The following is a 12,711-nucleotide window of genomic DNA, read 5'->3' as shown; positions in this document are numbered from 1 at the left end:
GGTAGTAGTAGGGGTAAGGAAAAAGAGAGGATTCTCTTGTGATTCTAAATAAATATCTAAGAAAATAAGGGCATGAATTTATATCTTTCTTAAAATCATGTGAAATATGAAAAGTTGTATATCTTTGAAACAAGTAAATAAGAGAAATGGCCAGGATCCTTCTTCTGATCAATAATGGTGAGAATGCAGAGTAGTGGTTAAGCTTGTATTCACTATGTGTTTACCAATACCATTTTACAAATTGTGGAGCTCTTAAGATTTCTACAGACAAATAAGTCTACTTTACCATCAGAGGTTACTGAATGAAATCAAATGTCACTTCCTTCATAGCTCTTATTAATGGTCTGAATGTTTTCCTTCCTCTTGATTCTCTTTCTCAGTAACAATGAATGCACTGATGGATAATAGTTAGTGATAGAAGAGGCAAATTTGTTAAGAAAAATTGATATTGCTTCCAGAAATATATTCCATAATACATTTTAATTCAGACATTGTGGAATAGGTCAGAATGTCTCATTTCTCATGACACTTTTCTACCCTAATAAAATGTGTTATGTGTGTGTTGGAATGCACAAATTTCTACTATGGTTTGTAGATACCTTGAATAAAATACTGTTCACAATATCAGTTTTGGATTACACTTTGCTTGGTGTGATGACTGATTTTATATGTCAGCCTGATTGACCATGGGGTGCCCAAATAAACATTGGTTCAGGGGGTTTCTGGGAAGATGTTTCTGGAAGAGACTAGCATTTGAATTGGTAGACTCAGTATAGATGGCTCTTCCCAGTGTAGGTGGGTATCATTCAATCTGGTGAGAGCCTGAATAGAACACAAGGTATAAAAAAGAAGCAATTTGTGCCTCCTCCTTTTTTTTCCTGCATCACAATTTGAGCTGGGACATCTCCTCTTATCTTCTGTCCTACGACTGGGATTTATGCCCTAGCTACCATGGTTCTCAGGCCTTTAGACTTGGAATGAACTACACTTCTGGCATCCTAGGTCTCCAGCTTGCAAATGACAGACTATGGATTGTGGGACTCTTCAGACTCCAGAATTACGAGTCAATTACTCATAATGTCTCAATACATATATATATATATATATATATATATATATATATATATATATACACACACACACATATATTTGTGTTATTACACATTTGTGTTACATATATATGTTATATATAGTTATATATACACAATCATGTTAAATATATGTATGTTATATACATAGTTATATTTGTATTACATACATATCTATTATATATTTTCATCTATTGTTCATCCAACATATTTGGCATCTTTGAGGCTTTTTATCCCAAAGTGAAGTAACAGTGAAGTATCATGATGGGTAAAAGAGAGGCATGAATTTCTTTTGGGAATGGAGAACGATGATTTTGAAGGGAGAGATCAGAAGAAAGACTGGCTTCATGCCTTGAGTCAGGTGAATTCCCAGTTAAAACAACTGAGAAAAAGAAAATATGAACTTTAAACACCTGGAGCTATTTGGGTTTTTTTCTCTCTTAATGTTTTACAGGCTTGCCTACTCTATGAAAATATTTAGGGACTCACAATAATACCTGAATATTTGTATACTGCTATCCTGGAAAGTATGAGAAACATTCTTTTGCTCAAAAACATGCACTTTGTCATGAAGGCAGCAGAGAGAAGCATATTTAAAAATTGAACAGAATGAATTCTTAGGGGATAATGGTTTACTTATCTGCAAAAGAAAACCTACATGCATTTCTGGATAAGCAGATTGAGGAGTGGGATACCTATCTCTAGCTCTTCTATCATAAACCTTAATATGTATCAAGTTTAGAACCAATCTATAGGGAAAATATGTCCAATTCTTAAAGAAAGTACCATGGTGCTAAAAAATATTTCTACAATTTAATTCAGGAAAATTTTCTTCATTTCCTGACACAATGCTACACCTTTAATGAAACACAGATTCAGGAAAAAAAAAATAGGTACTGGGTAGATAATAAATAAATAAATTTTATTTTGGAAAAAATACCTTTTTTCACTGAAAAGTGTTACCTTTTTATAGATTCTGACTTAGAAAAAATATGAAACTCACTACAATAAAATGCATTTTGGTTTATTTTTACTGATTGATATATATTTCTCTGTGGGCTTTTATCTGAAAGCTGTTCCACAGTCCATGTGAACCAAAATCAAATGTGTCTTTAAGAGTGTTTTTAATATATTTGGCAGCAATTTGTTACCGGTTTCTTTTACTAAAGTTTAGCCATAGAAGTTGCTTTTATTTATTTTATTTTTCTTAAAGATTGTATTTATTCACAAGAGACACACAGAGAGAGGCAGAGACATAGGCAGAGGGAGAAGCCGACTCCCTGTGAGAACCTGATGCCGGACTCGATCCCAGGACTCCGGGATCATGATCTGAGCCAAAGGCAGATGCTCAACCATTGGGCCACTTAGATGCCAGAAGTTGCTAATATTTTTTATTTTTTAAAAAGATTTTATTTATTTATTCATGAGAAACACACAGAGAGGGAGGACAGAGACATAGGCAGAGGGAGAAGCAGGCTCCCTGCAAGGAGCCCAAAACAGATGCAGAAACAGGGATTTTTTTGTCACATTAACTTAAAAACTGAAAAAAAAAATCATATTACTTTCAATAGTATTATAAAGATGTTCCAAAATATATCAAAACCGTGGGTTATAATTTTAATCTGCTCATTAATGGGTTACTCATTTTTAAAATAGTTCTCCACAACTACTTCTTCCCAATTTACTTAATCTACAGGTTTCCATCATCATGACTTCCCTTCCCAAGGTGAAACATATTTCTAGAATGAAGCAGATCATTTTACCTCTCAAGGTCTTATTAATTGTTTTTTGTTTTGATTTCTATTTTTCCATTGCCACTGCAAAATGACAATTTTGGAGAAAATTTATGCACATTACACATGGAATCATTTTACAGTAATAAGTCACATAACAGTAGTAGCCTATCAACTCCTACTGATGACTATGCAATTAAAGGAGTATCAGATCATTTCGCATTCTTCAGGAGGTCAGCACCATATGTCACCACTAAATTATGGTTGGTGTCAGTTCTGTTAGTTGGGGCAGAGTAGAACTGAAGGGATAAGGTATAGAATGGTGAGTTATGGCATACAGCAAGCACAGTGAAATGGAAAAGCCAATTGACTTGGATAGAATGTCCAAATTTCCAGGCTTGGCAAAAAACCCAAACCTATGCTCTGGTAGAATTCACTTATAGAGGGCCAAACTGATTGTGGTCAAAGAGCATAATGAAAGTCCAATGACTTTGTTCTCAGCATATAAAGAGAATTGCATTTTCACAGGGGGACCCATAAAATTAGAGGCAAAGTGAAACACAAAATCTGAAGCTTATCAAGAAACAAGCAATAAGGGATCCCTGGGTGGCGCAGCGGTTTAGCGCCTGCCTTTGGCCCAGGGCGCGATCCTGGAGACCCGGGATCGAATCCCACGTCGGGCTTCCGGTGCATGGAGCCTGCTTCTCCCTCTGCCTGTGTCTCTGCCTCTCTCTCTCTCTCTCTCTGTGACTATCATAAATAATAAATAAATTAAAATAAAAAAAGAAACAAGCAATAAAATCACGTCTTTTCAGATTAGGTGCCAAACACAGAAATTTGTTGCACATATGATAGCAATCATACTCAGAATCTGTCCTCAAGAGAAGAGAGGAAAGATGTTCATTTAATTACAAGATTCATTATGGAATTTTTGGTGATAGGTACTAGGGCCAGGAGTGGAGGACTGAAGAAAAAGAATTCTATCTCATTCACAGGCAATAGTTTTAAAGGACCTACAGACTTTACTTTCTCAATCTCACTTTCTATATTTTCCTCTTTCTATATCAAAAGCACTGGTTTTCTTACTATTCGTCATGTTCTAAGAACTGTTTCAATATGGACCTTTGAACTTTCTCTCTTGTTCTCCCATCATTGCTTTTCCAAATGATATACATAGCTCACCCTCTTACTTCCCTAAAATCTGTGCTTGAATGTAACCCTCACATGATACCTCTAATGGATACCACTGGTTCAAATTCTAACCCAAAATAAAGGATTCACAGTAGGCTTTATGTAAATAAGAACTAGATTTTTATTTAGTTAAGCCATTGAAATTTCTGGTTGTACTAAATGTCCTAAAGTCTTAACATTGTCTGTATCTTCCTTCCTTCAAGTACTAAGATAAAATACAAAAAATGGCCAAGTTCAGCCATTAAAATAACTGATTTTGAGTCCAGTTTCTGTAGAATGACTGTATATTTAAAGTCAAGATATTTAATTCATTTGAAAGACGTTTACCTTCTGTGGAAAATGCAGAATGATATAATATTTGAAAAAAATGTGATTTTCGGGGATCCCTGGGTGGCTCAGTGGTTTAGCGCCTGCCTTCAGCCAGGACGTGATCCTGGAGGCCCAGTACTGAGTCCCGCATCAGGCTCCCTGTATAGAATGGAGCATGCTTCTTCTTCTGCCTGTGTCTCTGCCTGTCTCTTTCTCTCAATCTCTCCCTCTTTCTCTTTCTCCCTCTCATAAATAAATAAATAAAATCTTTTAAAAAAGAAAGAAAGAAAAAATGTGCTTTTACGAGAATACAGACTAAGGTTTGATTTGTGAATCATATTTATACGACCTTCTCCTTGAGTAAGTCTTAAGGTCTTTTGGTTTCTCAGTTTCACTTTTTATAACTGAACTAATAAACCATCAAAAGCTTTTCATAGAAACGAAGTAAGATGATATCTTCAAAACTCTTAACATAGTGTTGGATATATACAGTCACGAAATTACATGTTTCCATGATGTCTTGTAGGATTATAAAATAGTAGTAGTACTAAAATGATAATAATTATATATGCTCTACTTATATGCATGCTGTGAATAGTAAGTTATATATTTGAAAACACCCTCAAATGTATATGAAGTGCTACACATTTTTTTAAAATGTCTATTGGGAGTTTGCCTAAAAATTGTGGTGAAACTTAGTTAATTGTTCTGGCCACATATGTGAACACATTCTTTATGGTATAGGCTTCCATCTTATATATTCATTATTTGGTATATTTCCAACAGTCCATGGAAATGTAGTATTTGGGGGAGTACCACATGAATAATTTTGTGTTGTACGTGCTCATAGAATTGAGAAAGGGCAAGATCCCATGCCCATTTCTTTATTCAATCAGAGCAGTTCCACTTTCAGGTTAATATAAATTTTAATTTTAAAAAATCTTCAAGTTTAGAAATAACTTTAAGATTCTACCTTTCAGTAATAACAGAGAAATATGTATAGTTAAACTCTCCCATAGGTAAAACCTATAAAATCTAGATGGAGTATTAAGAAATATTATATTTAGGTATTGACCTAAAACAGGAAGAGTCTTGAGAAGGATGACCTCTGAAAGGCAGCAAGTGGACCGTATGTGATTTAAGTGTTTTCACGATTCTGGTGGACAATAAGCCCTGATCCCTATAGTACAGAGTGTAGGAGGTCAGCACACTGACTTTGAAACTGGCATATTGGCTAGGAGATTAAGGGGGGATCCCTTTATTTATTTATTTTTTGGGGGGATGCCTTTAAAAAAAGTAGTTGCATATGGAATAAATGCCAAAATCTATCTATAAAATTTGCAAAATCCATGATTAGACACTGATCTAGTTAAGCATTAATGAGATACAAGGCTCTGTCAAATAAAGCAGTGAGAAACTGGAAGGATGCAGATTTTCAGTTGCTGACCATCATAAAAGAAACAGTTTGCAGTTTGAGTTCAACTCATTTAAACTCAGTGCTTGAACAAATATCAATACACTTAAGAAGAATATAAATAGAACAAGAACCCCACCACATATTTCTATTGCCTAAAATGCAATAGAAATATTAGTAGACATGTGAATAATCAACAAACAATTCATACTCAGAAAAAAAGAAGTCAACAGAAAAGATTTCCAAGAAGACATACATGCTGAAATTATCAGATGAGGGATTGAAGTCGGCTATCATAAATATATCCAAGGTCCTGAAACAATATTTAATTACAATGAATATTTGGGGGAATATGAGCAGTAAATCTGTAATTATGAAAAACAAAGGAAGTTCTATAAAAACTAAATTAAACAACATAAGTAAAATAAAAAAAAACTCCTTGATGAGCTAGACAGCAGGGAATAAAAAGTCCGTGAACTCAAAGATAGATCAACACTTCACAACAAAGAGAAAAATAAACAAAATAAACAGAAATTCAATGACCTGTATGTAGGACATTATAAAAATTCAATAGAGTTATACATTTATTATATGTATAAGAGGAAGAAAATTAATATGAGAAAAATCCAATAGCCTTTGGGACTCTATAAAATGTTCTAAGATATGCATATTTATATTCCCCCCAAAAGAAGAGAAGATATAGAAAACAATATTTGAATAAAAGGCTAAACATAGTTCAAATCTGATGAAAAACTTAAACTTACGGATTTAAGAAGAACAGTACACTGTGAGCTGGGTAAATACAATCACACTAAAGCACATCAAAGTCAAAATGACAACACCCCAAAATAAAGAGAAAATCTTGAAAGAAGCCACAGGAAACTGTCATATTATATAAAGGGTATAAGGCTCTAAATGACAGCTAACATCATCAAAAGTAATAGAGGCCATTCCACACTAAAAGCTACCAAACTTTTTGAACAAATGGCTAATTCCAGGACTGCTACATATAAAATAGTAGATGATATTCTTACATCTTTTTTGGGTCAGGAACATGAGAAAAGTTCCAGGAAGGAATTATGGGGATTTCTCAAAAGTATCCAAAAGTCAGCAAGAAGAGTTCTCACTAATCATACTAAGGACAGCTTAATGTCTCATTGAATAGAATATAAAAGTTTGAGTTGATATTTATATCTGTATCTATCTATATCTAGGCACACACATACACATATAGAGTGAAAATCTCTTACTGTAGAATTTCAACTAAAATACATTTACAAATATAGTATAAAACAGTTGTAATTTCTGTAACAAAGAACTTAGAAATCAATGGTTATTAGAGCAGTTGAGTGAAATTTTGACAATGAATAAGATATTTGCATAGTTGCCAAAAGTATTCTAAAACCTGTTTAATAATTATAGAGAGAAAAAAGTAACTATGGTGGAGAAAAATGACAGGTCACCAGTCTTGACCTAACCAATCACCACTCAGTGGAACAAAGCAACATCATATTATTCCTAATACAATACCCTAAAAAAAAAGATACATTATTTCAGTGATATTCCTGCTATCACACATATATGTCAAATACAAAGAAAGAGCTGGCCAACCCAAAATCCAAACTGATAGCCATCCTACAAAATAACCGACCTCTTCTCCTCAAAATATCACGATTAATATAGAAGAGAAAGGTTGAGACATACATAAGTGTGACCCATGATCCTGAATTCTGGATGGGAGAAGATGGCTATTAAGAATAACATTGGGAAAACTGTTAAGATTCCAATACAGGCTATGGATTAAGGCTGGGATAGTGTGAAACAAGGGAGCCATTCTTCTCAGGGGTAAATTTTATACTAACAAATAAAAACCTCAGCAATCAAAATAAATAATATCTGAAGGTAATATTTTAAAAAGCTTAATGCAAAAATCCATGATGAACAAAGTATCCACTTTAAATTATTACAGTATTATTTAGGGTTTTTCCTTTTTGCCTCAGACTCCAATATGATTAGGTAAACACTGATTATATCAATGTTAGATTATCTAATTTTGTCAACTGTCTTACATTCACTTAAGAGAATATACTTCTTAGGAAATATGTAATATGTAAGAAAGTTGGGATAAAGGGTCAGGATATTTCTTACTTGTAGAGAATAAAAAATGGCCCCCCAAAATATATTAAATTCCTATCCCTAGATCATGTGAATATTACTTTATGTATGGCAAAACATGTGATCAAATTCTAGTTCTAGAGATGAAGAGGATATCCTTGATTAAGAGTGGGTCCTAAATAGGAACAGATTCATCTTTATAGGAAAGAGATTCAGATGCAGTTTTGGGACACAAGCAGAAGCAGCAATGTAAGAAGGCAGAGACCGAAGTAATGTGGCCACAAGTCAATGAATACCTACAGCTCCAGAAGCTAGAAGCAATGAAGGGATTCTCCCCTAGAGTCTATGGAGGTAACACAATACTGTTGATATCTTGATTTTGGATGTCTAGATGCCAGAACTGTGAGAGAATAAATTTCTATCATTTAAAACCACCAAGTTGTGTTGTACACAACTAAGTGGTAACTTCCTATGGCAATCACAAGAAATGAATACATTTATCCTTAAATGGTATTGGTGATAGGATGATACATAGATGATACAGAAGAAGGAGAGGGATGGATAAGAGTGAGAAGGAAGAGAGAGAATATGACTAAAATGGGGTGGAATGCAAACAACTGCTGAAACTGGTTAGTGTATATGAAAGTTCCTTGAACTATTTGTAACATCTGTATGTTTGAGAAATCCGAACCAATTTACAAAGTTCAATTGGAAAATATCTGATATGTGTTATTTCCTCTCTATAAATAATCATGAATGTGAATTTCTTCTCTACATGTATCTTTAAATCTTACATTTGTGGTCATTCAGCTATAATATTCTTAGTGGTACTTATAAACATATTATTATAGAACTCAAAGGAGAAATTAGTTTACCACGGGAGAATGCTTCTTCCAGGGGAGACCAGCTGCTTCCCTGGGGAGACTACTTTATCACCAATGTCTTCTCCAATTAGACTTCAAACTTCATAAGGTGTAAGGGAAAAAGAAAAGTATTATCATTTTTTAATGGAGCATGATTCCAGGCACAAATAAGGGCCCATTTTATAGTTGTTGAAATAACCAATGAATGAATATTATATATACAAAATCAAAGAAATACTGTTCATTTATTTCAGAGAAGTTGGTAATTATTTTCTATTAGGGAGAAACATTTTCCAATTACAGCTTTTCATTTTTTCCCTATGTATTTGCATGTGGATTTACTGTTGTAATTCTTCATAATATTCACATGAAGATCATGAAAAGACTGACAGGATTTTTATGAAATGTCACAATAATAAGGCTCTATGGGAATACTAGTTTCTAGAACACAGAGGAGAACCCCAGAGCTCAATCTTTTAATGTAAAAGGAGTAATGGGACCAAGGATTAGGCATCAAGAAGCTCTGTCATTTTCTATTTGAAACTCTGCTAAGCTTCTTAATCTACAATATACCAAATATTATAGTAGATATTTAATTTCATTTAATCACTGTAATAATGCTTTGAGGCAAATATGATACATAATTTCAACATGATAAAACTGATATTCAAAAGTTTAAGGAGTCATCTGTGACACACAAATAATGTGTGGCAAAGAGATTGGACGTCTGGCTGCCTTTACTGAAAAATTGACTTTACTTAAAAAGTTAGGCACCTACACACTGTTTTACTTCTGACTTCCAACTAAAATGAGTTATGTCTTCTTATTATCTCACCTGTAAAAGAGGTAAGAGTAGATGCTTTCTGAGGTCTCCTTTCTACATAAATTTGAATGACTATAAGTCTTGGCAAAGGTTAACAGTAGAGAAGAGTAGTACCCAAAGTCTTTGATAGGTTTTATTTTTTAATAATATTTAAAATTATATTTTAGATATTGTAGTTGTTTGAACTGTGTCCCACAAAAAAAAAAAAAAGTCCTAGTCCAAATTTCCACTACCTGTGAATGTGACCTTATTTGAAAATAGTGCCTTTTCAGATATAATTAAGAATATCAGGGCAGCCCCGGTGGCGCAGGGGTTTAGCGCAGCCTGCAGCCCAGGGCGTGATCCTGGAGACCCTGGATCGAGTCCCACGTCAGGCTTTCTGTATGATGCCTGCTTCTCCCTCTGCCTGTGTCTCTGCCTCTCTGTCTATGAATAAATAAATAAAATTAAAAAAAAAAGAATATCAAAAAGAGCTCATACTGGATTTAGCCTGGATCTATGTGACTGATGACTAATGTCCTTATACCTGGATGACATGCAGGGTGGAGATGCTGTGAAGACTGAGCCAGTGATTGAGATGATATAAGCTAAGGAATGCCAAGCATCCCCTGCAGCACCTGAAGCTAGGAAAAAGGCGTGGAGTGGTTTCTCCCAATCTTTAGAAGTAACCAACTCTGTCTGCTAATACCTTGATTTCAGACTTCTGACTCCTGAAATGTAAGAGAATAAATTTCTGTTTTCTTAAGGCACCCGGATTCTGGCACATTGTTATGGCAGCTATAGGAAACTAAAGACATGTTTATAGTAGAAAAATTTTAACTCTTAATATTGGACTTATTTATTTTCAGATATCACTAAGAATTTTCTTCATGTATCAAAGCAATAATATTTTATGGTGACAATTACGCTGTTTTGTAAAAAACAAAAGTTACCTGATAAAATTTTGATTAAAGATATTTGCATTCGTAGGACACAAGTTAAAGTAATTAAATAAAAATTTAGCACTGAATTCTACAACATTATTATTAAATGTTAAGTTAATTAGACTATAATTTAACAGTTTCTTATATTTTAATACATTGGAGCTATAAGCTGTATAATTCAAAGGTCTACATGAAGGTATTAATCTGGGGATTTTTTAAATAAATGTAAACATTGGGATGCCTGGGTGGCTCAGTGATTGAGCATGTGCCTTTGGCTTAGGTCGTGATTCTGGGGTCCTAAAATCTAGTCCAGTATCAGGCTCCCCGCAGGGAGCCTGCTTCTCCCTCTGCCTATGTCTCTACCTCTCTGTGTCTCTCATGAATACATAAATAAAATCTTAAATAAATGTAAGGATTTTAATTTGTTTATCAATTACTCACTGCCACATAAAATTACACATAAAGTAACCACAGGGTCTTAGGAGCAAACACTAATCAGTGTGTGTTTCTCATGTACATGGTGTCATCTGGGATTGCCAAGGCATCTCTGTTTTTGCTGGGCTCACTGGCATGTCTAGCCACATCTGAGGATCAGCTGGCTTTCCAAGATTTAGGCTTCTCTCATTCTTCAATAGATTTCCATGGTCTCTCTCATGTTTTCAAGGTAATCAGAAAAGCCAAAAAGCGAGCGTAAGCACTGAAGAGGCCTCAGAAGACCTAGATTTGGAAAAGACATGCTGTCATGTCTTCCTTATTGCATTGGCTAAGCAGGTTGCACGACCAAACCTAAAGTCAGAAAGCCCCTACAAAGAAACACATCAAAGGCACTGGGCACTAGGAGGGATGAAGGACTGGGATATTCAATACAATTTACCATGCTTGTTAAGAAGAGATGCCGATCTTAATTTTGTTTGCTTCTGTTCTTGTCAAATGAACATTCTTCCTACCTACAGATCTCCAAAATATACCCTAGGCCATAAGCAGCAGAAAATTTCTATCAATGTTAATAGTTCTCAAATTTCAGATGTACTCGAACTCTATATAAAACTTATTTTTGGGCTCCTGGGTGGCCCTGTTAGTTAAGCGTCTGCCTTCAGCTCGGGTCATGATCTCAGGGTCTTGGAATCAAGCCCTACATCAGCCTCCTTGCTCAGTGGGGAATCTGCTTTTCCCTCTCCCTCTGTCTCTGCCATTCACCTTCTTTGTTCTCTCTGGCTCTCTCTCTCTCTCTCTCTGTCAAATAAATAAAATCTTAAAAAAAAGAAAAAAAAAACAAACTTATTTTCTTCCTATGTCCAGTTCCCCTTCTTTTATCACTAGGCTTTTGAGTATCAAGAAGAGTAATTGCATAAATAATAAATGTGGCTACTAAGAACAATTTAGAAGGCTTTGTCAAGTACCTTGGTCACCAGAGAAAGAAAATCATTAAAAATATTATCATGGATCAAATCTTTCTTCCAACATTTTCCATTTTTCAGTTTACCTGGCAATTAAGGATTAGATCACAGGCTTTTACAAGTGGCACAGCTGTGAGGTTAGAACACTGTGCCCCGCAGAAAATGACAAAACAATTGTAACAATACTGCATCAAACCTCAAGATTCTATGGCAGAAACTGAGCACTAGAGTTAGCAAACAGGAAAGAATCCTGAAAAATGATGATCCTTACAATACACATTCTGTTTTTCAATAAAAAGTAAAGACTAAAATCAGTTATGGACATATTACTATTATTATCAAAGTTTTATGTTATAAAATATAAAACCTTAATCATTCTTAAAGGCTTATAACAAAAAAAGCGACCTCAGGATAAAAATCCTTTACTCACAGATCCAAGAAGTGACCAAATTTAAATCTCTTAAAGCTTTTTTTTTTCTTTTTTAAAGATTTTATTTATTTATTCATGAGAGACACAGAGAGAGAGAGAGAGAGAGAGAGAGAGGCAGAGATACAGGCAGAGGGAGAAGCAGGCTCCATGCAGGGAGCCCGACATGGGACTCTATCCCTTGTCTCCAGGATCACGCCCTGGGCTGAAGGCTGCACTAAACCGCTGAGCCAACCAGGCTGTCCTCTCTTAAAGCTTTTACTCTCATTTTATTTTCCTCCAATTTACCTTCTTAATGTTTCATTTTTTCTTCCTAAAATAAACACTTATATTTCTTATACCCCCCTAAAACCCTTACCTTCATACACACCTCTTTACCTATACCGATATGGCTCTGTTAGTGTTTTAGTTAAAGCAATTAATGTTCA

At 34.6% G+C, this 12,711-nt stretch overlaps 1 long non-coding RNA gene across 15 annotated transcripts in view; it reads right to left on the bottom strand.

Moving 5' to 3' along the window:
• LOC140621501 (uncharacterized) overlaps nt 1-12,013 on the bottom strand; it is a 271,826-nt gene extending 259,813 nt beyond the window's left edge. For 8 of the 15 annotated variants that reach the window (XR_012021230.1, XR_012021217.1, XR_012021227.1 and 5 more), the window contains exons 1-4: nt 11,860-11,994; nt 11,334-11,428; nt 10,063-10,246; nt 8,726-8,813 (exon numbers count right to left, since the gene is read on the bottom strand). This is a non-coding gene — a long non-coding RNA (uncharacterized lncRNA). Of the gene's footprint in view, nt 1-8,725; nt 8,814-10,062; nt 10,247-11,333; nt 11,429-11,859 lie in introns of all 15 variants that reach the window. The other 7 variants (XR_012021218.1, XR_012021229.1, XR_012021220.1 and 4 more) reach the window with 7 other exon arrangements.
• Nucleotides 12,014-12,711: the final 698 nt, after the last annotated feature.

The sequence above is a fragment of the Canis lupus genome, chromosome 30 (assembly GCF_048164855.1).
Source record: "Canis lupus baileyi chromosome 30, mCanLup2.hap1, whole genome shotgun sequence".
Classification (NCBI taxonomy): Eukaryota; Metazoa; Chordata; class Mammalia; order Carnivora; family Canidae; genus Canis; species Canis lupus.
The sequence above is the reverse complement of the archived record's forward strand: the minus strand, read 5'-3'. Positions and strand labels throughout refer to the sequence as shown.